At 39.1% G+C, this 22,705-nt stretch overlaps 1 protein-coding gene across 1 annotated transcript in view; it reads right to left on the bottom strand.

Moving 5' to 3' along the window:
* The window catches only part of LOC134841183 (golgin subfamily A member 5-like), a 164,072-nt gene that overhangs the window by 23,295 nt on the left and 118,072 nt on the right, over positions 1-22,705 (bottom strand). The window lies entirely within an intron of this gene.

Raw genomic sequence — 22,705 nt, 5'->3', positions numbered from 1 at the left:
TGGCTATAAACGCTTGATCGATAAGTGTTGCTTTTGTAGTCCAGAGTGATGAAGTATGTTGTTATGGATGCGCGGTCTAGGCTTAATATCTTCGTCTCAGGAATGTGCTTCGTGATGGCTACCCCCTTTCTCTAGAGTCTAAGCTGATCGATTAATAAAAGTGAGTGTTAATGTTTCAATTACTATTTTGAGCTCCTTGATTGTAATGGCTCTCCAATTCTTCTCCTTCTTTCATTCTCCTCATTGTTTGCATTAAGTAAATATAGATTTAAAACTTTATCCTTGACGTAACATGGCATTGACATTTTAATCTAAATTGCACCAATTATGGTAATTAATGATTAGCAGCTAACATATGTGTGAAGCACTATGTTACACCTACATACTTGTTGTTTTTTCCCTGGCGGCTTGTGGAAGAACTTATGATTAGGTAGTTACATCACTACTTTTAATTGGGCAGGTTTAACAATTGACTGCATTGAAACTTTAACAATTTACTGCATTGAAAATAGCATAAGTTTTTAGAGGTTATAGCACCAGTACAATTTAAACTAATTGTTATTTAAATAGATAAACAACATTCGTAACTCATATAGTTGCAGAATTTGGCAAACAAAGTTAAATGGTTTAAAGTGGAACTCAAATATACGCAAAAAATTGTCCCTAAAACTATGATACAATTTTCTTTCTCTTTTTAGGGAGAAGCAAGGTTAATAACTTATAAAAGCCACTTCGTCAGTCAGAATGAAAATGATGGTGTATTAAATGAGATACAATTTTAACTGCTCAAATTTGGGTTACTCTCTCCTCTCTGTCTTCGTTAACTTCAATAGTGGAGTCCGGTCTTCTGCCTGATAGTCCCACAGACAAGCAGGTTGAGGTTTTCGCGAATATGTTTTCGGTACTTGGTGTCCGTTGATTTCGTATTGAGTTAGCACCATATATTTCTCTCGGATCTTAGATCCCTGTTCTACAAACTCTTTTCGATTAGCTGCAGATACTGACAGTACGGGCTTCAATTCGATTCTTCCATCGCCTGACTTCATAAATTTTGGTGTTAATCGTCTGAAGATCGCGAAGCGGTGATATAGATACATTACCAGTGCATGCAGCAGTAAATTTCCGAAGAACACAACTATAGTCAATGTCAGAGACAGTTTGAGTGGGACATACTGTTCCATCTTGTCCACAAGGCTAGGTTTAAGCAGTCGCATATTGTGTGCAATAGGCTTTGCTATCTCGTTCAGTTGATCTACATTGGTCAGGTGTGGACTGCGGATGAGTCGCTCTAACTTCTCTGAGTAGTTTCACTCCGGCGTCGGTTTTGGATTCGAAGTATGGGAGGTCGTCTAAATCTGGTAATTCTGAGATCAAATGTGCTAATGGGTCCGGTAAAGATACGCTGATCCGTTTTGCAGGGATTTTGTCACAGCTGCCTAAATCAGGTCTGATTTTTATATATTTGCTTATTAGCTGTGTCCCACAGTCCAAAGTTATTAAGCAAATATTGCAGCCAGGGTGGTCTTCTCGTTTGGGCGTGTTCAGTTCATCAAGACTGTACTCCCGTAGAGAGAACGCAGCACCGGCTGAAGTGATTAGCCAAATTCCGTATCCAAGGTTGGTCGCTTTTTCAGGCGTCGGAAGAAGACGTTTTTCGGTCTCACACACCGTCAATGCAGTCATTGTGGAGTGGAAGTATAATTTTGCCAGGCATGATGATTGTCCTAAGTGTGTCTCCATGGTTTGGTGACAGATCCGGTACGTCGAGGTTCCCAAGCAGTTGGCATACTGGTCTTCTGTCAGGACTGTTGTCTCCATGGAGTCCTCCGATATGGCCGGATAGGGTCCTTCACTGACCAATTTTATGGCTTCGGTTGGATCTACTTGAGGCATAGGTAACACCTGGGCCCGGCCCGGTACATCTAGAAAGCTGTTTGACTCGATGCGTACGGTATTGCTAGGTTGAGCAGAAGTCCTTCCTCAATTGTTGTGACATCGCGAAGCAGCTTCGCGTCATAATATGAGTGGATATCGCATGGCGGTATCGCAAGGGTCATTCGGTGGTTTTCTTCCTTTTGGCTTTAGTACACAGCGTCTATAAACGCCAACAGGGATTCTCGCGGAACAAGAGAAATCGGTAGTCGTTTGTCCAGCAGAGTTGGTATCGAGTTTAAAACGTTTGTCTTGAAAGCATAGAGTGCAGTTTTATAGCTCGTGATATCGGCATAGACCACGTTTAGTAGTGATGCTGCTGTGTCGAAGTTGAAATTGATCTGTTGGTTTGAGAACAATGTTTGTGTGCAATCCCCCAAGATGTGGAAATTTCCTTGGATTGTTGCAAATTGTTCTTCGATCATTTTCCAGTTCCGATTTTGGTTTTCGATGATGTGCTGTTGAATTGCTCTGATTTCAGACAACTCATTGGAAATCGCAAAGACATTCTCGTTGCTTGATGTTTCAATTTCTGATACAAAATCCGTAAGTTCCATTGAGTATTGCTCCAAGGTCTCGATGTTCTTTGCATTCGCCTTGAACGGGTCCTGGCATGATCCAAAAATTCCCATAATTCCGCATCCTCCTGAATTGCCCATCATTATACCGGATCGGAATATACCAATGCCGGCGATGGCCGCTGCTGCAATCAGTGGAGCTCCTCTGCGAGTACGTGTTGAATCTAGCGGGTTTTTGTTGAGGAAGCGGGAAGTGTCAGTTCTAATGGCCTGAGCTTCTTGTTTTGCCGCTTCGGCCTTGTCCTCGATCATGTCCAGTAGCCAGTTAAGATTGAATGGGTCCGTCGTTGAGTTGAAGTTCGTGGAGAAGTCTAGAGGGCACTCGATGGAGGGTGTTCGCCATTTCTCCGATAATTTGTTGAGGTAATTCCTCATTGCTGTCTTCATCGTGGAATTGTAATCTGGGAAAGGAATAAGGAACTGTACATTTACAAGCTTTTCTGCCAGGAGGATCTTACTTTCTTTGTGGAAGATTATCCCAGAGGAAAGAACATCATCGTTAGATGCCGAAGTACGGCCTATTTGTATGATGAGGAGTAGTAATAACATTTTCCCCCTATGCTCCTGGTTGATTTGGATTTAATGAAAGAATTGTACGATTTGCACTGGTTTTCGCAAGTCTAGGATCGTCAAATGGCTTTTTACTTTTGGGATGTGAATTTGTGGGACCGTTGTGACATTTACTTTGAATCAGGTAAACAGGATGTTTACCTTGCAGTCCAAATTGAGTGATCATGGCACTTACTGAGCAAAATGACCAAATTTTTCATTTGTTCAACTTTTGCGTATTTGAGGATTTGTTTGTTGACGCTGTATGCCTTCGTTTTGACAATTATATTCAAGCTCATGATGTTGGTAGCACAGTTATTGGTTAAGAGATTAGTGGATATCGCTAGATATATGGACAAAGAGCTCCCTCGGATTGAGGACGATGTCGATATTGAGGTCGCGGTTGTATTGGGTGATTCCAAGGCTGAGCTGCATGCTATTGTTCTTTCTCTTGAGGACAATATGGTGAATTATGTGCCGCCTCTTGTGACCGCGGGGCTGTCGGTTGTGTCGTTTTTTGTAGATTTGAATGCGGCCTTTCTTGATGCCATTCGAGCTGTGACTGCTCCCGAGCTAATGGTGCAGTTGGGTGCTTTTCTTGAACAGCAGATTGAGGATGCCGGGCTCGTTGCTAAAATTTTTGGGGTCCATTCGAGGCGAAATGTATAAATATGTAAATAATAATTAATCGTTTTATGAATAATCGTCTTTTGTTGTGTAATGTAGCCGTGGAGCAATTGTTCGACAAAAGAACAGTTTTTAAGGCCATAAGCAAGTGCCAGAAGCAACTCTCGTTTTTTCGAACTGTGATCATTGCTCTCTAAATTGGTATGTGCATTTTGAACGGGCTTAAGCTTTTAAGATCAGATAATTTTTTCGTCGCCTTCTTGGTTGTTCCTGAACTAATAGAATTTTTGATTTTCAGTTTTGAAATGGAAAGTACTGAGCGAGTCTGAGCGTAAGTGGTGCTGTCAAGCGCAGGACGAGATCGGACACCATGGCGTCTGTATCTTCCAGAACTGACCTACACAGTGTTGCCGAATTGATGAAACATCTTCCGCAGGCCACATCCTTGGATGGTTTTGATGGTTTCAACCGCGAGGAGCCTGCCGTATTGCGGAAGTTTGTTGCTGTCGAGTACAAGGATACTCATCGGAGAATAAGTGACTGTCTTTATTAATGGCTTCGTTGCTCTTGTTCAAGTTTGTGCTGGATTGCTTTTCGGCCTGTTTTATTTATGTTTACTTTTGTGCTGTCAGCGTTTGTTACGAGAGATTGTCCAAGCAGAACGTACAGCGCAGAGTTTTGACATAACCGAGATCCGTGCTAGTCAACCGCAGGCCACGGTCTATATGGGCTTGTTTCCGAAGGGTTCCAATAAGAAACCGGACTTTTTGAACGTCTGGGCACCCGCTGGAAACCAGATCTCGAAGTATGACTACGGGTATTTGATCGTCACGGAAGGCGAGTGTTTCATGCGATTCCACAGTGACCATGAAATTACTGTGGACAGCCTAATCACACTATACGGTAATGGCCGTAAGCTCTGGTTCTTCGTGAGACCGAGCAATGAAGCCCGGGAGATAGAGGACAGTGTGATGACTCCTGATTCCTTAATGGGCATCTTACAGAGACTAGGGAGTGCAATCGTGAGCTGTTCCCAAGAGGTTGGCGATACCATTTACCTCCCTTATGGTTGGCTACACTGTGTAGTGACACTGGGCAATGTGGCCCGCTGTTCGTCGTTGCTTTCCATTGGGTTGAAGATTACCCGGGAGCGATTTGATCGAATGTGGCGACTCGTTTGTGGGCGTCTTCCAGTTGATCAGAGAAGGCAGGAAAAATATATTGATGGACCTCGGCACGTGGATTTGGAACGCTAGTAATTGAATTTCATAAGTTGTTGCTTTATTAATATATTTCAATTTAATAATTGCGCTCTTTGGTAAATTTTGCAACAGTTGGTTTTGTTTTTCGAGATTTTCATGGAGATGTTGCCTCCTAGTAGACCCACTTCGTACAGGTTCTTCATTTGGGCTTTGGCGATGAATGGTGTCAGAATTTTCAAAATCCATTCACAACTTTTGTGGGGGCACTAAAAGTTTTTTATTCCTAATGTTAATACGTGGGCAACAGGTGGATTTTTCGAGATCTTCATGAAGATGTTGCCTCCTAGTGGACGCACTTTGTACAGGTTTCTCATTGGTGGTCTAATGATCGCTGACAGTGCCGTAAATTGGTTTAAACATATACGAAGACTTTGATGTCACTTTTTTGGAAGATGTGAAAACTGAATGTTCTTGTAATTTATCAAGTCCACATCCTATCTTGGGAAGTGCAATTTGTTTGATTCCTTGTTCAATTAGCTGCTTCTTCATGCAGCGCAGGCTGCGTGTGAGGTCATATAGACGGTTTTTTGAAATATTGCGATTTTGTCACTAAATTGAATATTGATTTGTTTTGAGAGGGAATGTGCATTGAGACTGAGGCTCCGACTTGTGGTGTTTCGATCGTTTTTAACGTGGGCTGTAGAGTTGGGTAGGCCTCGCGGATCTGTTATGCTATTCTCGCGCTCATCTGGAAGTCCCTCGAGATGCAATGAGCTATAGGGCCAGGGAAATGCAACAGATCTCCTGTGCCAAATATGATATTTGGTTCTTGAATTGTATTCATTGAATCTTTGCTGTTGTTGGCTTCATCGTTGGGCCTCACTGCCTGTTTTGCGCGTGCAAGGCTGCTTTTTATTATGCCCTTCTTTTGTTCTCCTGGAGGGAATGATTCATTTGCCTCAGCTACTTGTAGTCGTATTTTTGCCTGTTTTTCTTTCCGTGTAGATTTTGGGCTAAAGGTAACCGGAGCGACTTCGTGTCTGTTTACTGTTCGCAGACCATATTTTCGAGGCTGAATCTCCCGAGGTGGTATCGGGTGGTATCGTACGTCGTTGCTGAATCCCGCTTGACCATAAATCCTGTCACGTGCTATGGCTGCTGCTTTGCGTCTCGTTCGCGGTGGTTCTCGTACGTGTTGTTCCTCGGCAGGATCGTCGTGTCCTTGTGCACTTCCACTTGGTTCTGGCGTTCCCGTTCCGTCCATTGGATCTTCTCCGAGGTGTGCTTACTGTTGCTCAGGCTGAGGTGGGTTGTTTGGGTCCAGTCCGATGTCAGGTGGAGATGGCGATCGTGGTCGTGCGATTGGAACTGGTGGCGGAGCTCGTGGAGGTGGTGGCGGTCGCAGTGGTGCCATCACTGCTGCAGGGGGCGGTGGTGGCAGTGCTGGGACCAGTGCTCCTCCTAATGGTATTGATAATCGGATGGTCGTCGGAGCTGCTTGTGGGGTTTCGTTGTCGGGTTGAGGTTGGACATCGTCAAGCAGTCTTGGTAGGTAGTCGTCAAATAGTCCCGGCTCGCTGCGGTACTTGCTGAGTGACAGGTCTACCACGAATTGAGTTGTGTCTATTGGGTCAACGTTTTCTGGTTGGTGCTGAGGTCGAATCGATCTGAGACGAATTCTGTGTACACACTGCGTGTGATTGGTTCCGACTTTCCTTACTATATAATTGCTGTTAGTGAGCACCTTTTCGACTCTATACAGGGGGAGCCATACTTGGAGTGACTTATTCCTGTTATCAGACTGATTGGTCAGAAGGGGGTTGAGGAGAAGGCAAAACGAGTGAAGTACTAGCGGCTGGGCTAGTGCTTTCTGATCGTAGTATCCTCGGTATCTGTGGTAAGATGACACGATGTTGTCTTTCGTCTCCTTGAATTTTTTGAGCATCGCGTCTTGTAGCGCAGTTACAAAGTCGGCGTCCGCCGTAGCGATTTCCAACGCTTTGGTCAAAAATCTTAGATCAAGGGGTTTTATAGGCTCTCGCCCGCGAAAAATGGTGCTAGGACAACATCCGATTGACGAATAATATGAGGTCCTATGTATGAAGGTCCCCAGGGGTACGTAGCGGTGCCAATCTGTCCATTGAGCGTCAGTATTGATTTTGAGAATTCTTTTCAGTTCCCTATGGGATCTTTCTACTAGTCCTATGGTTTGTGTTTGTTTCAGCGTTGCATGACCGATTTGGATGTCTAGGAGGTCTGTGAATTCGTGAATTAACTTGGACGTAAATACACTTCCCAGGTCCGAGAGTATCCTTTTTGGTACATAGCTGTGTGTGAAAAACACTTTCGTCAGTTCTCTTGCGACCGTGTCAGCACTTGTGTTCGTCATTGGTGCTGCGAATAAGTATTTTGAAAAAAGGTCAATTCCAGTGAGGACGAATTTGTACACCGGTGACTTTAACGGGCCGACTATATCGATTTGCATCATGTCTCCTGGGTATGACTGTAATGATGAAAGTTGTTGAATTGGCGGTGTTTGATGTTTAATGGACGCATTCTTAAGCTGCGGGCACGTTAAACAGTTTTTAACTGTGCTGACCAAAAACTCTGAGAATCCTGGAAAGTAGAATCTCTTTCTGAATTCTTCTGTGGTTCGTGTCATGCCAATATGTCCTCTTGTCATCGAATTATTGACTCTGTGTTTGGTTTCGTTCCACAGGTGTTTTGGTACACAGAACTGTTTATGTTTGATTTTTCCAGTATCATCGTAGAAATTGCGTAAGAAAACTTCATCTTCGATGACAAGCCTATTAAATTGCTTGGCGTACTTCTTTAGTCGGCTGTTAGCATATGTCAGATCCGGAATTTTGTTTGCTTTAATCCACTTTTTAACTTCTCCGATGTCGGAGTCCTGATCTTGTTCCTTTTTTCATGTCAATGGGCTCGTTTTTGGAGTCTAATTTTATGTGAGTTTCTGCCGGATCTGGGTATTTTATCGCGTTTATCATGGGCCTCCTAAATAGTATCAGTGATTTAGGCTCGAAAGTGCCCGTATTATCATGGCAGATTTGTTTATCGAAGTATGCTTGGTAGAGTCCTAATCTTTGCAGGTTTGCTATCAGAGCTTCGTCGACTTGTTCTCTTTCGGTAAATGCCTCTGCGATCAGGTTTAGCAATGCGTCAGGAATTTGTGCTGTTGAGTCAATATAAATTATCCTGACTGGTATTTTGTCAGTCAGTTTGAGGGAAAGGGATGCAGAGGGGTCCGTTTGCATCCTGGACAAGAAATCGGCTGCGTAGTTGGCCGTTCCTGGAATGTGTGCGATGATGATGTTGAAAGACAGTACTCTATCGAGGAAATTCTACGCTCATGGGGGTATGGTTTTTGCTTGAAAAAATTGAGTGAGACTTCGCTTGTCTGTTATTACTATCACGGGTTTGTTAGATCCCCAAATGTAGTGCGAAAAGTGATCGAGCGCAAAAGACAATGCCAGAAATTCTTTGTAATAGATTGTGAATTTTAGCTGTGCTGTATTAAACAGTCGAGAGCCGAACGAGACAGGTGCGTACGTCTTCACTTCTTCGTTTTTCTCGTTTTTCTACGTAGTTTTTGACCATCAGCACAAATCCGGTACCGTGGTAGCTGGCATCGCACAGTATACTGCAGTCCTGGCTTGGGTAGTCTGAGTGTCAACGTGGTCGCTTGTATCAAGTCTGCTTTTAGAGTTTCAAGGTTTTTATAGTGATCTTCGGTTATTTCAAAATCGATCTGTTTTTTCAGCAGCTTATAAAAAGGTATTAGTTTTTCACCAAGACTCGGCATGTAGTTCCTAAAAAACTATACAAACCCGATGAGTCTCTTTACTTGTTTCACGGTTCTTGGCATTTTTATTTTGCTCATGAATGTAGAAATTTTTGCTTCCTCTGGCGTAACTCCTTGTGGTATCACTACATTTCCAAGGAACTTCATCCTTTGCGTTCCTATTTCGCATTTCTTAGGTGAGAGTCTTAGACCTGACTTTCGGGTGCATTCGAATATTTTCTTTAACGTGGGGATTAGTTCCTGATAATTATTCACCGCACTTCCTATATCATCCATAGGCAGGGATCGAGGTAGTGGCGGATGAATGAACTGAATCCCGTGACCGATTTACTTAGACCTTGAGCTGGGCATTTGTAGGCGTATGTCCGCGAGCCAAAGTTAAATGCCAAAAGTTGGACCGAAAGGTCATCTGCCATTTGCACGCAATGGTATGCTTGCGAACAGTCCAATTTGGTAAACAAACTCTTTCCGGCAAAGTGGTTTGATGCATCGGTCATGTTTGATATTGGGAAGTTGCTATTTACATAGTCGGTTTTGATTGAGTGATTGATGCGTCGGAGGTCAATCAACATCCGCAATTTTTCAGATGGCTTTCGGTGCGCAAACAGCGGGCTACTGTATTTAGAGTGTGACAGTGTTGTTATAAGTCCAAAGTAGTGCATCAGGGCTAATTCAACCGTCAGTTCATTCCTTAATTGCGTGGGCGTAGGTGGTCCCTGCGTGTACAATGGGCGTTGATGCTCGGGTGTCAGCTTGATCTTTAGATCGGAATTATAGCCCACGTCAAATCGGTGTTTGGCAAATATGTCCGCATATTCGATAAGTAAATGTTCTACTTCTGACCTTTGGTCTTTTGTCAACACGGAATTCTCCCACTGAAAATTTTCAGAAATGTTATCCGGTCTTGAATGTTATTATTTGGTTCAATTTTTTCGAGACCCTGAAAATAGAGGATTTGGTCATAATTTTCCATTTGAATACTCGGAAGTGAAACCGGGTTAGGGCACATTTCTGGTGTCGGGGACCAAAACTTCTCGTATTCAGGCGGTGGCTTTTTTCCTGAGGCTTCTGATGGGCTCGTTTTTTGAGAAATTATTTTTGATAATTCCGAGTTCGACATTATCCGGCTGGTTCATTTTTGCTAATGCCAAAGTTTGCGGCTCGATCTGTATTAGATTTTTGTATTGAGTAAGCGTGAATATCGAAAATTTTCCGATTTCTGTTTTAAAAGGCAACGTTAGGTGATGCTCCCTCATGTTAAATGCTGTGACGTAGACGATGTTTTGTTTGTTTACTTCATTTATAGATGAAGTTATTGCTAGTTGGCACTTTTCTTCTAGTTCTTGTGATGGGACTACGATTCCCGTCGTTTTTTCCATGTCCGTCGAGATATCTTGCAATTGGCACTCAACTATTACTGTTTGGCGGGGTGCCATTATGTGTTTCTTGGTGAGAACTAGAGGGAATTTTTTCACTCGGTTGGTGCGTCTAGGTGCGTTGACGGGTTTAATTTTAATGATTTGGAGTGTCAAATCGGGAAAGTGAGGTAAGTTGTATTTTGGGCAGACATGTATATGGTGTTTTTTAAAGAAAGGGTTTCCGATGATTGTTGAATTGGCCGAATTCAACACTAGGAACGTTTCCGTAAAGTTCATGTCTGCCATATGAAATTCAATAGTTACTTCGGTTTCTATTGACACCAGTTGCCCTCCTGCCATTCTCATTTGCTTGAGGCTTGATTTTGCCGTTTTATAGGGCGCGAATAATGTTTTTTCTTTTTTGATTTCATCGAATGTGCGTTTCGAAGTAACGTTCGCACATGCTCCTGTGTCAATCAATACTCTTCTTTGAAAGCTTGGCGCGAATCTTATTTTCATATAGGTTAGCACTGTTCCTTCATTTGGGATGACTGAGTACAGATCAATAATTTCATTGTCTATTACGTCTTGAAGATTTATTTTGCGTGATTTTTGCAATCTTTGTGATTTATATGATTTGACTGACTGACTCTGTGGCTGAATTATTTTTTTTGGTTCCATTTGGAACGGGAAATTTTGTTGCTGTTGTCCCTGTGGCTTGGGTTTGTACCAACATTGGCTGATAGTATGGCCGAACTTCCCGCAGTGGTCACAAAACTTTGATCCAGTGCGTACTGCTGATGTACTAGTATTTTGGGTGTGCACCTGCTGCATCCTTGGTTGTGATGCTTGTTGGGCAAACGGCGGCTGCGTGGCTATCGCTTGTTGCTGCTGGTGTTGTTGAGGGTACATCTGGTTCGGAGGGAATTGGACATTCTGTTGTGTATGAGGATAGTTCTGGTTTTGTTGGAACTGTGGGTTCGGTTAAATTCCAGGTATCTGTGGGGGAAACTGGAACATTTGTGGGAGGTACTGCATATTTTGGAATCCAGCGAAACCTTGGTTTCCGTATCCCCCATCATTTCTCTGCTGTCAGTTCCTTTTTTCCTTTATTGAATCTATCTCTTCTTTGGTTGTATCCTTGTTGCCCATCTCCATTTCCTTGAGTAGGGACTGGCATATTGATTTGATTTGAGCCATTTCAGGTTCCTTGATTATGTGCATTATTTCGCTGTTGATGCTGGATTCGGCTGTTATTCCCGCCAATGTTTTGGCTATTCAGTTGTGGGCACTGCTGTGTGTTCCCGTTCCCATCTTGTGGTCGCGCCTGTATCATTTTTTTTTTGGTCCGATAGCTCACTACGGACTTCGTTGAGTTGTTTCTCAGTGTGTTCCTGGGCTGTTGTTAGTTTTGACAACGCACTGATGAGGTTGTGAGAAACTGTCTCACCTATTTCGTTGAAGCTATATTCTGGGTAGTCTTCATTACGACAGAAGTCTCTAATTGTCATTTGTTTGCGTGCAAGGTTGCAGAGCTCTTGTACTGTTCTGGCAGCTGGTTGTTCCATCATCTTCGAACGGAGCCAATTGGGCTTGCCTTTTATGAAGAGACGTTTAATCTGATTGTTCCTATTATCATTTTCTGCGTCAAGTCTTTCTTGGCGTTGCGCGGTTTCTCTATGGAAACGAGCTGTGTCTGCAACAGCGGCAGCGCCTGCTAGTGTTCCATCAATTGGGGCAACCGCAGGTAAGTCCGGTGTCGGGTAGGCTCGTTGTGCCCTTTTTGTGAGGTTTACCAGGTAATTCTCTGGTGAGTCCTTCTTGATATCGAACTTCGATTGTTCGAGTTTTAAGACATGAACCTCTTGCAATTGGGGGTTGCAAAAATGGTCACGTAGTGCCGCTAAACTAAGGGGTACGTCGGCCCTCGTTAGAGGTGGTAGTGTCTGATAGAAACGCAACGCGTCGTCTCGCAAGTGCAGTTGTAGAAAGTTCGCCTGCTGATTCTTTGCGATTCCCGCGACTCCAACATATCCTTGGAAGAGCTGTTCGAATTGGTCGAAATCTTCGGTATCGCTTCCGCCAAATGGTTCGACTGAGACTTGAGCGTGCGCCATTTTATTACAGTTTATCTGATTGTCAGGTCTGATTCAATAAATGATTTCAGATGAAACAGTCGATATTTTATGGTGGAATTTATCAATGCCCAATTGGTACTTAGGTTGAAAACGTATTTATCGTCTCTAAGAAAATCTACAGGTACCTCGTACTATGATTAGTTAAGGGTAGGTGTTAATTAAATCTCTTATCTATATTTGAGACTTTTTTTCTTTTTAATTTACCTTTCCTTACGGCTTTAATATGATTCCACTATGTTTTTCCAATTTCGTTTAGTCTTTGAGCACTAGATAGGTTTTCAATAGTTACTCATAGATGATTTCGTATAACTGGTTTCTAATGAGCACTCATTAATTTAAATTTAAGCACCGAGAGTTTTAAGTTTAAGTTTAAACTAACTGTTTTTGTACTCTGTATCACTTTTCCTGAAGAAGTGTGGCGGTTGTCGTCAACACAGAACAGATGTAGTTTCCTTTTGTCCCTTGCTGTCGTCTCTCACTGGCTGTAGTCAGTTTCTGTTTTTTGCCCCTTTTTCCTGCTGTTTGGGCAAGTTACTGCCGTGATCGTGTTTCAACTTTTTGAATTTGGAAGTCGTCTCTTGTTGAAAGTCGTCTTGTTTTTACTCTCCCTTTACAATCAGCTTTAGCTCCTTTTGAATGGTTGGTAACATCATCCCACACATATTCACCATGTAATATAGCGATTCTGGCTATAAACGCTTGATCGATAAGTGTTGCTTTTGTAGTCCAGAGTGATGAAGTATGTTGTTATGGATGCGCGGTCTAGACTTAATATCTTCGACTCAGGGATGTGCTTCGTGATGGCTACCCCCTTTCTCTAGAGTCTAAGCTGATCGATTAATAAAAGTGAGTATTAATGTTTCAGTTACTATTTTGAGCTCCTTGATTGTAATGGCTCTCCAATTCTTCTCCTTCTTTCATTCTCCTCATTGTTTGCATTAAGTAAATATAGATTTAATACTTTATCATTGACGTAACATGGCATTGACATTTTAATCTAAATCGCACCAATTATGGTAATTAAAGAATAGCAGCTAACATAGGTGTGAAGCACTATGTTCTATTGGCCTTAAGCTTGCATTAGAACAAAACGTACACATTGGTAACTAAGGCAATAAAACTTGAGAGAGCGACCGTTGCGCCGGAAAAAACCTGAGCTTAAAAACTGAAACTCGAATTTTGTCAGTCCCCCTCAAAACTATTATACTTTAAGCCCAACAAATGATCAAAAATGAGGCCAAAACATTTTAAACCAAAATAAAGTAGGTTAATAGCAAAAAAATTCGAAAATTGGGTATGCAGATAGCAATCAAGCTCAAAACACATATGTCGCGATAGTGTCAGAAGAAGCCCCCGGGAGATAAGCCATATGCACTCGCGAGTGTAAAGCCGAATGAAATCCATGTACAGAGCAAAAAAAAATGTAAAACGCCGAAACAAAGGCAAACACGAAACTTCAAAGAAATATTGTGATTTAAATTAAACTAGCGTGTAACGCTCCTTCGGTCTTTCTATTTTTATCGACGATTCATAAAAATCCGCATATATTGGAAACAATATCTGCAATCTTTAGTGTACTCTAACAGCAATCAATTCCAGGGTTTTTTTGTATTTTATATATTTTCTCGTGTCGAGTTGCGTGTTCTTATTGAAGAAACGTAACCCGTATCGATTTTAATTGAAAAGGATTTCAGCACTTGTCATCTTCTTTTATCATTATCACTTCCATACCTAGAAAATTCCAAGGATTTTGACTGGAATACGTGATGAAATTACAGGGTTGGTAATTTCAGAATTTATATTTTTTAAAATCCAATTTTAAAAAGTCATAAGAGCGTCATCTCGAAAACTTAATGAGCCTCTGGAGAAATTTTTTTAGGCCAGATTTGCAACTACTGAGTGTCTTTGAGAGCACCAAACTAGAGGGTTGAGTATTTCAAATTTTTTAAACAAATTTCCCGAAAAAATCATTTAAAAAAACGTTATATCTCGATAACTAAAAGGATTTGAGCATTCATATTTAGAGGCACGATTCGCGACGCCTGATTGTACGCTGACAATAGGGATGTCTTTTCATCAATTTAGTAGTTTCAAATTTTGTGATTTTTTTGTAGGTATGTTGTTTAAGAAATTTTGAAAAATTGAAAAAAAAGACATACCTCGGAAACTAAAAGCATTTGAGCAGTCGCATTTGGCAAAATTTGTAATTTCTCTGAGAGTACCCTGACAGCACTCAACTACAAAGTTACGAATTTAAATATTTAAAAATCATAATAACTTAAGTTTTCTGAATTTTTTTTTTGAAAAAATCAAAAAAAACATCGTATCTCGAAAACAACTAAGATTTCAACAGTAGCAAATGGAGGCAAGATTTGCAATCCCTTAGAGTACCCTGACAGCACCCAACTACAGGGTTGGGAATTTCAAAAATTAAAAAAAAAATAATTAATTTAAATTTTCTGAAAATTTTTGAAAAAATCACAAAAAAATGTCATATCTCGAAAACTACAAGGATTTGAGCAGTCATATTTGAAGGCAAGATTTGCAATCCTTGAGAGTACTCTGACAGCATCCAACTACAGGGTTGAGAATTTCAAATTTTGAAGAAAAAAAGTTTTTCTGAAAAACTGAAAAAAAAACACAAAAAACGTCATATCTGGAAAAAATACAAAAATTTGAGCAGTCATAATTGGAGGCAAGATTTGCAACCCCTGAAAGTACTCTATCGCCCCCATTTACATGGGGTTGCGAGTTTTAAATTTTGAAAAAAAAAAATAATTTTCTGAAAATTTTTGAAATTTCACAAAAACAACGTGAAAAAAGTCTTTTGTTAAACATGCAAAAATAATACGTTGAAAAAGCTTAAAGATGGCGAGAAACCAATCACTCAAGAAACACCAAACAAAAAACTAATTATCCTTAAAGAGCATTTTTTTTCAGCATTTAAGTTGCTCAAGGTCATCGATAGTGCCAAAAGTTTGGCATTAACTGTAAATCTGACCTGAAATAGATTCATAGATATTCTTTAGAGTGTCGCAAATGCATTTTGTTGGCGTTTCGTGCAATTTTTGCTATGAAAAACAGTATGGCAGATCGTCGTTTTTCTGCCATTTTGTCAGAAGGATAATCAGAAGGTCAAAATATCATAGTAACCGAGGTTACAGTCAGGAGTCCCTTCATCACGTATTCCTGTCAAAGTCCTTGGAATTTTCTAGATATGGAAGTGATAATGATAAAAGAAGATGACAAGTGTTTAAGTCCTTTTCAATTAAAATCGATACGGGTTACGTTTCTTTAATAAGAACACGCAACTCGACACGAGAAAATATAATATACAAGTGCTACAAATAAAAAATTTCGTCGAAAGTTGTTTTGTCATTGATTGTTCCGAGTACGCAAGCGGCGTTCGCAATCTGTATTGCCAGGGAGATTCTCTGTTTTAAAAAGCTGCATGCTCTGGGTTCCTCAGTGCATATGCTTAGGTTCTTACAAAGCTTGCTCAAAAAAAATTCTGTGCTGGGGCCGGCCGCGCCCTGAATTTCAAAAGCTAGCAGTTGAAAAAGATATCCATCATTTACAAGATCTTTATACTTGTCAATTTTTCGCTCTTCCGGTTCAGCGGCAGCCGTACCAGGTTATAAACAGACCCGGCATTAATCCTACAAGGAGCTAAAGAGTCTAATACCGTTACATCCCACAAGAGCTGCTTACCAACAGCCCATGCAACGAGCGTCAAACCGTCTGGTCGATTCTGATTGGTCCTGAAGAGGTGCCGTGGTTCTAAAACAGACGGAATGTGAATAGAAGATAAACTCTGATTGGCAAAGTTCGCCGATTGGAGATCCTGAAAAGAAGGAGTTCTTCTTTTGTTTTTATTTTTATTTTGGGGCATATTTTTCGAAATTGTAATTAAAATTGAATTATACTGTGTACTAGTAGTCGGTCCCAAAAAACAACGTTCGCACTTCTCAGTGTTCAAGCTCAGGCCGTAAATTTGTTCCGATTTCAGAATGTTTTTAAGGTCCCGGAGTACTACCTTATAATCGTCGACTAAATTCCCATCATCTAAATACCAGATGTTAATTTTCGACTCCAACTGTTTGACTAGTATAAGGATTGTTTCCGCAAAAAGGGGTGGGGCTTCAGGATCACCATGCTGAGTTCCGTCTTCTGACATTTTGACCGAGCTTTCGTAAAAAAGGTAACTAGGTTTACCATACGCACAATGGGTGTAATTATACAGTTTGGGGCGATTTGAATAAACATGATTCAGCATTGTTTCTCTGTTTAGAGAGTTAGGCATTCTTAAAATCTAGTTTTAAAAAAACAGTGCATTCGACTTACTAACAAGGTCTTTAAAAAATTGAGGAACTATTTTATCAGGACCTGCTGCTGATCCGTTCGGAAAGAACATTATCGCTTTGTATAGGTCCAAGTCGGTTACGAAAAAATTATCCAACTTCCTTGGATTTGGAGCTGCAAATTTGGCTCGCTGAGGGTGCTTAGACAACAATTTTTGATAGTTGTCAGTTGAAAAAGGAGCAATTTTGTCATCCAAAGCAGCAAGCCTTATTCCTGCCTTTACATTTCCTTCATCGAGCTTACTACTTATTAACTTTATTCTCTGCTCGAGGTCACTCAGAGGCGGGCTTGAAACTTGGGGATGGGGTTTTGGAAGTGACACGTCATTTGCTCGAATTTTTTTATTTATCAAAGAGCTCATGTTTGTGGTCTGTTTGCGTCCACTTCTTCTCGGTTGCTCCAAAAAAAACAAGAACGACGTTAAAAAAAATTAGCCATTTTGTAACATCTTCTACATTGTAGACAATGTAATTTATTTTGTCCGACAGATTTTCCGCCAAGGGAACACGCGAGTCTTTTGGTACTCGGACATTTGAGATGGCTGTATTAACATAATTGTCTAGCACTAAATCATTACCTATTGATTTGCAAAATATGCTGTTGTTAAAGCGTTTAGATATTTACTCCAGATTTTTAAAGCTTTTTTTTCTAAGTAAATTAATAGTCTAAACAACCCATTGCGCTTTCTTTGCCTTATGTTTTATACACTTTCATTCATTTTAACTGTGCTAAGAATTTTTCTGAGAAGCAAAAACATCCAGACAGTTCTACCAAAACGCTTTCAGAAAAAACTAATCCTAACTATTTTGTTTTACTTTTTCAAGACTGATACAATTTGGTATTGGACTGATAAAAACAAGATTTCTCGTATAAGGGAAAAGCCTTGAATGTTCCGACTGAGTTTTAATTTCTTTGGTGTAATTTAAAATAAAAAAATTTGAATGCTTTTTTTGAAAATCATCCCCCAAACGCTAAATAAAGTACAAAGTAAATTATTTTGCTTATAGGAAAATTTCATATAGACCAAATAGCATGCATGCCTCAATCCAATTTGGAAAGATTACAAAACGGATTAAGCCTCCGCTTACGCGTTATTAGCACGAAATATATCGCGCGCTAATTGGCATTATTGAAACCTCAGTAACAGGTGACATAATTTTTTAAAATTAAACTCAAGACAACAGTGCATTTCAAAAGATAAAAGTAATTTCCGTCAAAAACTACCAATTAATAAGTCGAAAATTGTCTAGAGAAAAAAAACAACTCGAGCACAAATGTTTCGTCTCTTTCTTTGAAATTTGGAACAGAAAAACATTGAAAATTGCAAATTTGACAGTGAGCGATTTATCAATTTCCGATAAAGGAGCGGTTACACAATGATCAACTGCTCAAAGTTGACACAAAACTTCTCAGGTTTCAATGCTTAAAACCAAAATGGCGCTCGCTAGGTTCGTACAGTTTTCCAAATAGAAACTATTTTACCCTTTTGCATAGAGATTTGTAACTAGATTGCTAGATTAAAAATTCTCAAATGCTTCGGTATCACTTCCACCAAATGGTTCGACTGAGACTTGAGCGTGCGCCATTTTATTACAGTTTATCTGATTGTCAGGTCTGATTCAATAAATGATTTCAGATGAAACAGTCAATATTTTATAGTGAAATTTATCAATGCCCAATTGGTACTTAGGTTGAAAACGTATTTATCGCCTCTAAGAAAATCTACAGGTACCTCGTACTATGATTAGTTAAGGGTAGGAGTTAATTAACTCTCTTATCTATATTTGAGACTTTTTCTTTTTTCTTTTTAATTTACCTTTCCTTACGGCTTTAATATGATTCCACTATGTTTTTCCAATTTCGTTTAGTCTTTGAGCACTGGATAGGTTTTCAATAGTTACTCATAGATGATTTCGTATGACTGGTTTCTAATGAGCACTCATTAATTTAAATTTAAGCACCGAGAGTTTTAAGTTTAAGTTTAAACTAACTGTTTTTGTACTCTGTATCACTTTTCCTGAAGAAGTGTGGCGGTTGTCATCAACACAGAACAGATGTAGTTGCCTTTTGCCCCTTGCTGTCGTCTCTCACTGGCTGTAGTCAGTTTCTGTTTTTTGCCCCCTTTTCCTGCTGTTTGGGCAAGAAGTTACTGCCGTGATCGTGTTTCAGCTTTTTGAATTTGGAAGTCGTCTTTTGTTGAAAGTCGTCTTGTTTTTACTCTCCCTTTACAATCAGCTTTAGCTCCTTTTGAATGGTTGGTAACATCATCCCACTCATATTCACTATGTAATATAGCGATTCTGGCTATAAACGCTTGATCGAAAAGTGTTGCTTTTGTAGTCCAGAGTGATGAAGTATGTTGTTATGGATGCGCGGTCTAGGCTTAATATCTTCGTCTCAGGAATGTGCTTCGTGATGGCTACCCCCTTTCTCTAGAGTCTAAGCTGATCGATTAATAAAAGTGAGTGTTAATGTTTCAATTACTATTTTGAGCTCCTTGATTGTAATGGCTCTCCAATTCTTCTCCTTCTTTCATTCTCCTCATTGTTTGCATTAAGTAAATATAGATTTAAAACTTTATCCTTGACGTAACATGGCATTGACATTTTAATCTAAATTGCACCAATTATGGTAATTAATGATTAGCAGCTAACATATGTGTGAAGCACTATGTTACATTGGCCTTAAGCTTGCATTAGAACAAAACGTACACAGCGGTAACTTGAGTACATAAAACGTACAGAAAACTTGAGAGAGCGACCGTTGCGCCGGAAAAAACCTGAGCTTAAAAACTGAAACTCGAATTTTATCAGTCCCCCTCAAAATTTTTATACTTTAAGCCCAACAAATGATCAAAAATGAGGCCAAAACCTTTTAAACCAAAATAAAGTAGGTTAATAGCAAAAAATTTCGAAAATTGGGTATGCAGATAGCAATCAAGCTCAAAACACATATGTCGCGATAGTGTCAGAAGAAGCCCCCGGGAGATAAACCATATGCACTCGCAAGTGTAAAACCGAATGAAATCTATTTCATATACGAAATCCAAGTCCTAGGAAAGCTAGTTGCAACCCACATAAACCTCTATTTGGCTGATGAAAGACTCCAATTCCTCCATTGCCTCAGGCTTTCTCACATCGATTACTCGAAAATTGCTTGTTTTCGGTTTTTCTCATTTTTTGTCTATAACAGTTTTTTGTTCATAGCAGTTTTTTGTTCATAAAAATATTCCCTTGTAAGTATAGTTTTAAATAAATTTATTGGACGTCTTAAATTTCTGAAATTAAGCTTCTAACAAAATTATCTGACATCGTCATAAAATTTTGAAATAACTCTGACCTTGAGATCGTGAAATGGCGTTAAAACTGCAATCGAATACCCAAATTGCATTTAAACTGTCAAAACAACAATGCAAATGAAAAAATTTTACGCAATAACCATTTGCCATGTACTTTTTCAGAGCAAAAAAAAACGTAAGACGCCGAAACAAAGGCAAACACGAAACTTCAAAGAAGTATTGTGATTTAAATTAAACTAGCGTGTAACGCTCCTCCGGTGTTTCTCTTCGGAAACAATATCTGCAATCTTTAGTGTACTCTGACAGCAACCAATTACAGGGTTTTTTCTATATTATATTTTCTCGTGTCGAGTTGCGTGTTCTTATTGAAGAAACGTAACCCGTATCTATTTTAATTGAAAAGAATTTAAGCACTTACCATCTTTTTTTATCTTTATCACTTCCATATCTAGAAAATTCCAAGGATTTTGACTGGAATACGTGATGAAATAACAGGGTTGGTATTTTCAGAATTTATAATTTTTTTTTAAATCCAATTTTAAAAAATCATAAGAGCGTCATCTCGAAAATTTAATGGGCCTCTGGAGAAATTTGGAGGCCAGATTTGCAACTACTGAGTGTCTTTGAGAGCACCAAACTAGAGGGTTGAGTATTTCAAATTTTTTAAACAAGCTTCCCGAAAAAAAATCATTTGAAAAAAACGTTATATCTCGATAAATAAAATGATTTGAGCATTCATATTTAGAGGCACGATTCGCGACGCCTGGGTGTACGCTGACTAGTTTCAAATTTTGTGATTTTTTTGTAGGTATGTTGTTTAAGAAATTTTGAAAAACTGAATAAAAAGACATATCTCGGAAACTAAAAGCATTTGAGCAGTCGCATTTGGCAAGATTTGTAATTTCTCTGAAAGTACCCTGACAGCACTCAACTACAAAGTTACGAATTTAAATATTTAAAAAAAAATAACTTAAGTTTTCTGAAATTTTTTTTTTTGAAAAAATCAAAAAAAAAGTCTCAAAAACAACAAAGATTTCAACAGTAGCAAATGACGACAAGCTTTGCAACCCCTTGGAGTACCCTGACAGGATCCAACTACAGGGTTGGGAATTTCAAAATTAAAAAAAAATAATTAATTTAAATTTTCTGAAAATTTTTGAAAAAATCACAAAAAGTTTCATATCTCGAAAACTACAAGGATTTGAGCAGTCTTATTTGAAGGCAAGATTTGCAATCCTTGAGAGTACTCTGACAGCATCCAAATACAGGGTTGGGAATTTCAAATTTTGAAGAAAAAAAATCTTTTCTGAAAAACTGAAAAAAAATCACAAAAAACGTCATATCTGGAAAAAATACAAAAATTTGAGAAGCGATAATTGGAGGCAAGATTTGCAACCCCTATATTATATTTTCTCGTGTGGAGTTGCGTGTTCTTATTGAAGAAACGTAACCCGTATCTATTTTAATTGAAAAGAATTTAAGCACTTACCATCTTTTTTTATCTTTATCACTTCCATATCTAGAAAATTCCAAGGATTTTGACTGGAATACGTGATGAAATAACAGGGTTGGTATTTTCAGAATTTATAATTTTTTTTTAAATCCAATTTTAAAAAATCATAAGAGCGTCATCTCGAAAATTTAATGGGCCTCTGGAGAAATTTGGAGGCCAGATTTGCAACTACTGAGTGTCTTTGAGAGCACCAAACTAGAGGGTTGAGTATTTCAAATTTTTTAAACAAGCTTCCCGAAAAAAAATCATTTGAAAAAAACGTTATATCTCGATAAATAAAATGATTTGAGCATTCATATTTAGAGGCACGATTCGCGACGCCTGGGTGTACGCTGACTAGTTTCAAATTTTGTGATTTTTTTGTAGGTATGTTGTTTAAGAAATTTTGAAAAACTGAATAAAAAGACATATCTCGGAAACTAAAAGCATTTGAGCAGTCGCATTTGGCAAGATTTGTAATTTCTCTGAAAGTACCCTGACAGCACTCAACTACAAAGTTACGAATTTAAATATTTAAAAAAAAATAACTTAAGTTTTCTGAAATTTTTTTTTTGAAAAAATCAAAAAAAAAGTCTCAAAAACAACAAAGATTTCAACAGTAGCAAATGACGACAAGCTTTGCAACCCCTTGGAGTACCCTGACAGGATCCAACTACAGGGTTGGGAATTTCAAAATTAAAAAAAAATAATTAATTTAAATTTTCTGAAAATTTTTGAAAAAATCACAAAAAGTTTCATATCTCGAAAACTACAAGGATTTGAGCAGTCTTATTTGAAGGCAAGATTTGCAATCCTTGAGAGTACTCTGACAGCATCCAAATACAGGGTTGGGAATTTCAAATTTTGAAGAAAAAAAATCTTTTCTGAAAAACTGAAAAAAAATCACAAAAAACGTCATATCTGGAAAAAATACAAAAATTTGAGAAGCGATAATTGGAGGCAAGATTTGCAACCCCTGAAAGTACTCTATAGCCCCCAGTTACATGGTTGCGAATTTTAAATTTTGAAAAAAAAAACTAATTAAGTTTTCTGAAAGTTTTCTGAAAATTAAACATGCAAAAACCATACGTTGAAAAAGCTTAAAGATGGCGAGAAACCAATCACTCAAGAAACAACATACAAAAAACTAATTATCCTTGAAGAGCATTTTTTTCACCATTTAAGTTGCTCAAGGTCATCGATAGTGCCAAAAATTTGGCATTAACTGTAAATCTGACCTGAAACAGATTCATAGATATTCTTTAGAGTGTCGCAAATGCATTTTGTTGGCGTTTCGTGCAATTTTTGCTATGAAAAACAGTATGGCAGATCGTCGTTTTTCTGTC

Source organism: Symsagittifera roscoffensis, chromosome 3 (assembly GCF_963678635.1).
Source record: "Symsagittifera roscoffensis chromosome 3, txSymRosc1.1, whole genome shotgun sequence".
NCBI lineage: Eukaryota > Metazoa > Xenacoelomorpha > Acoela > Convolutidae > Symsagittifera > Symsagittifera roscoffensis.
Note: the sequence above shows the minus strand (reverse complement) of the source record. Positions and strands in the feature narration are given on the sequence as shown.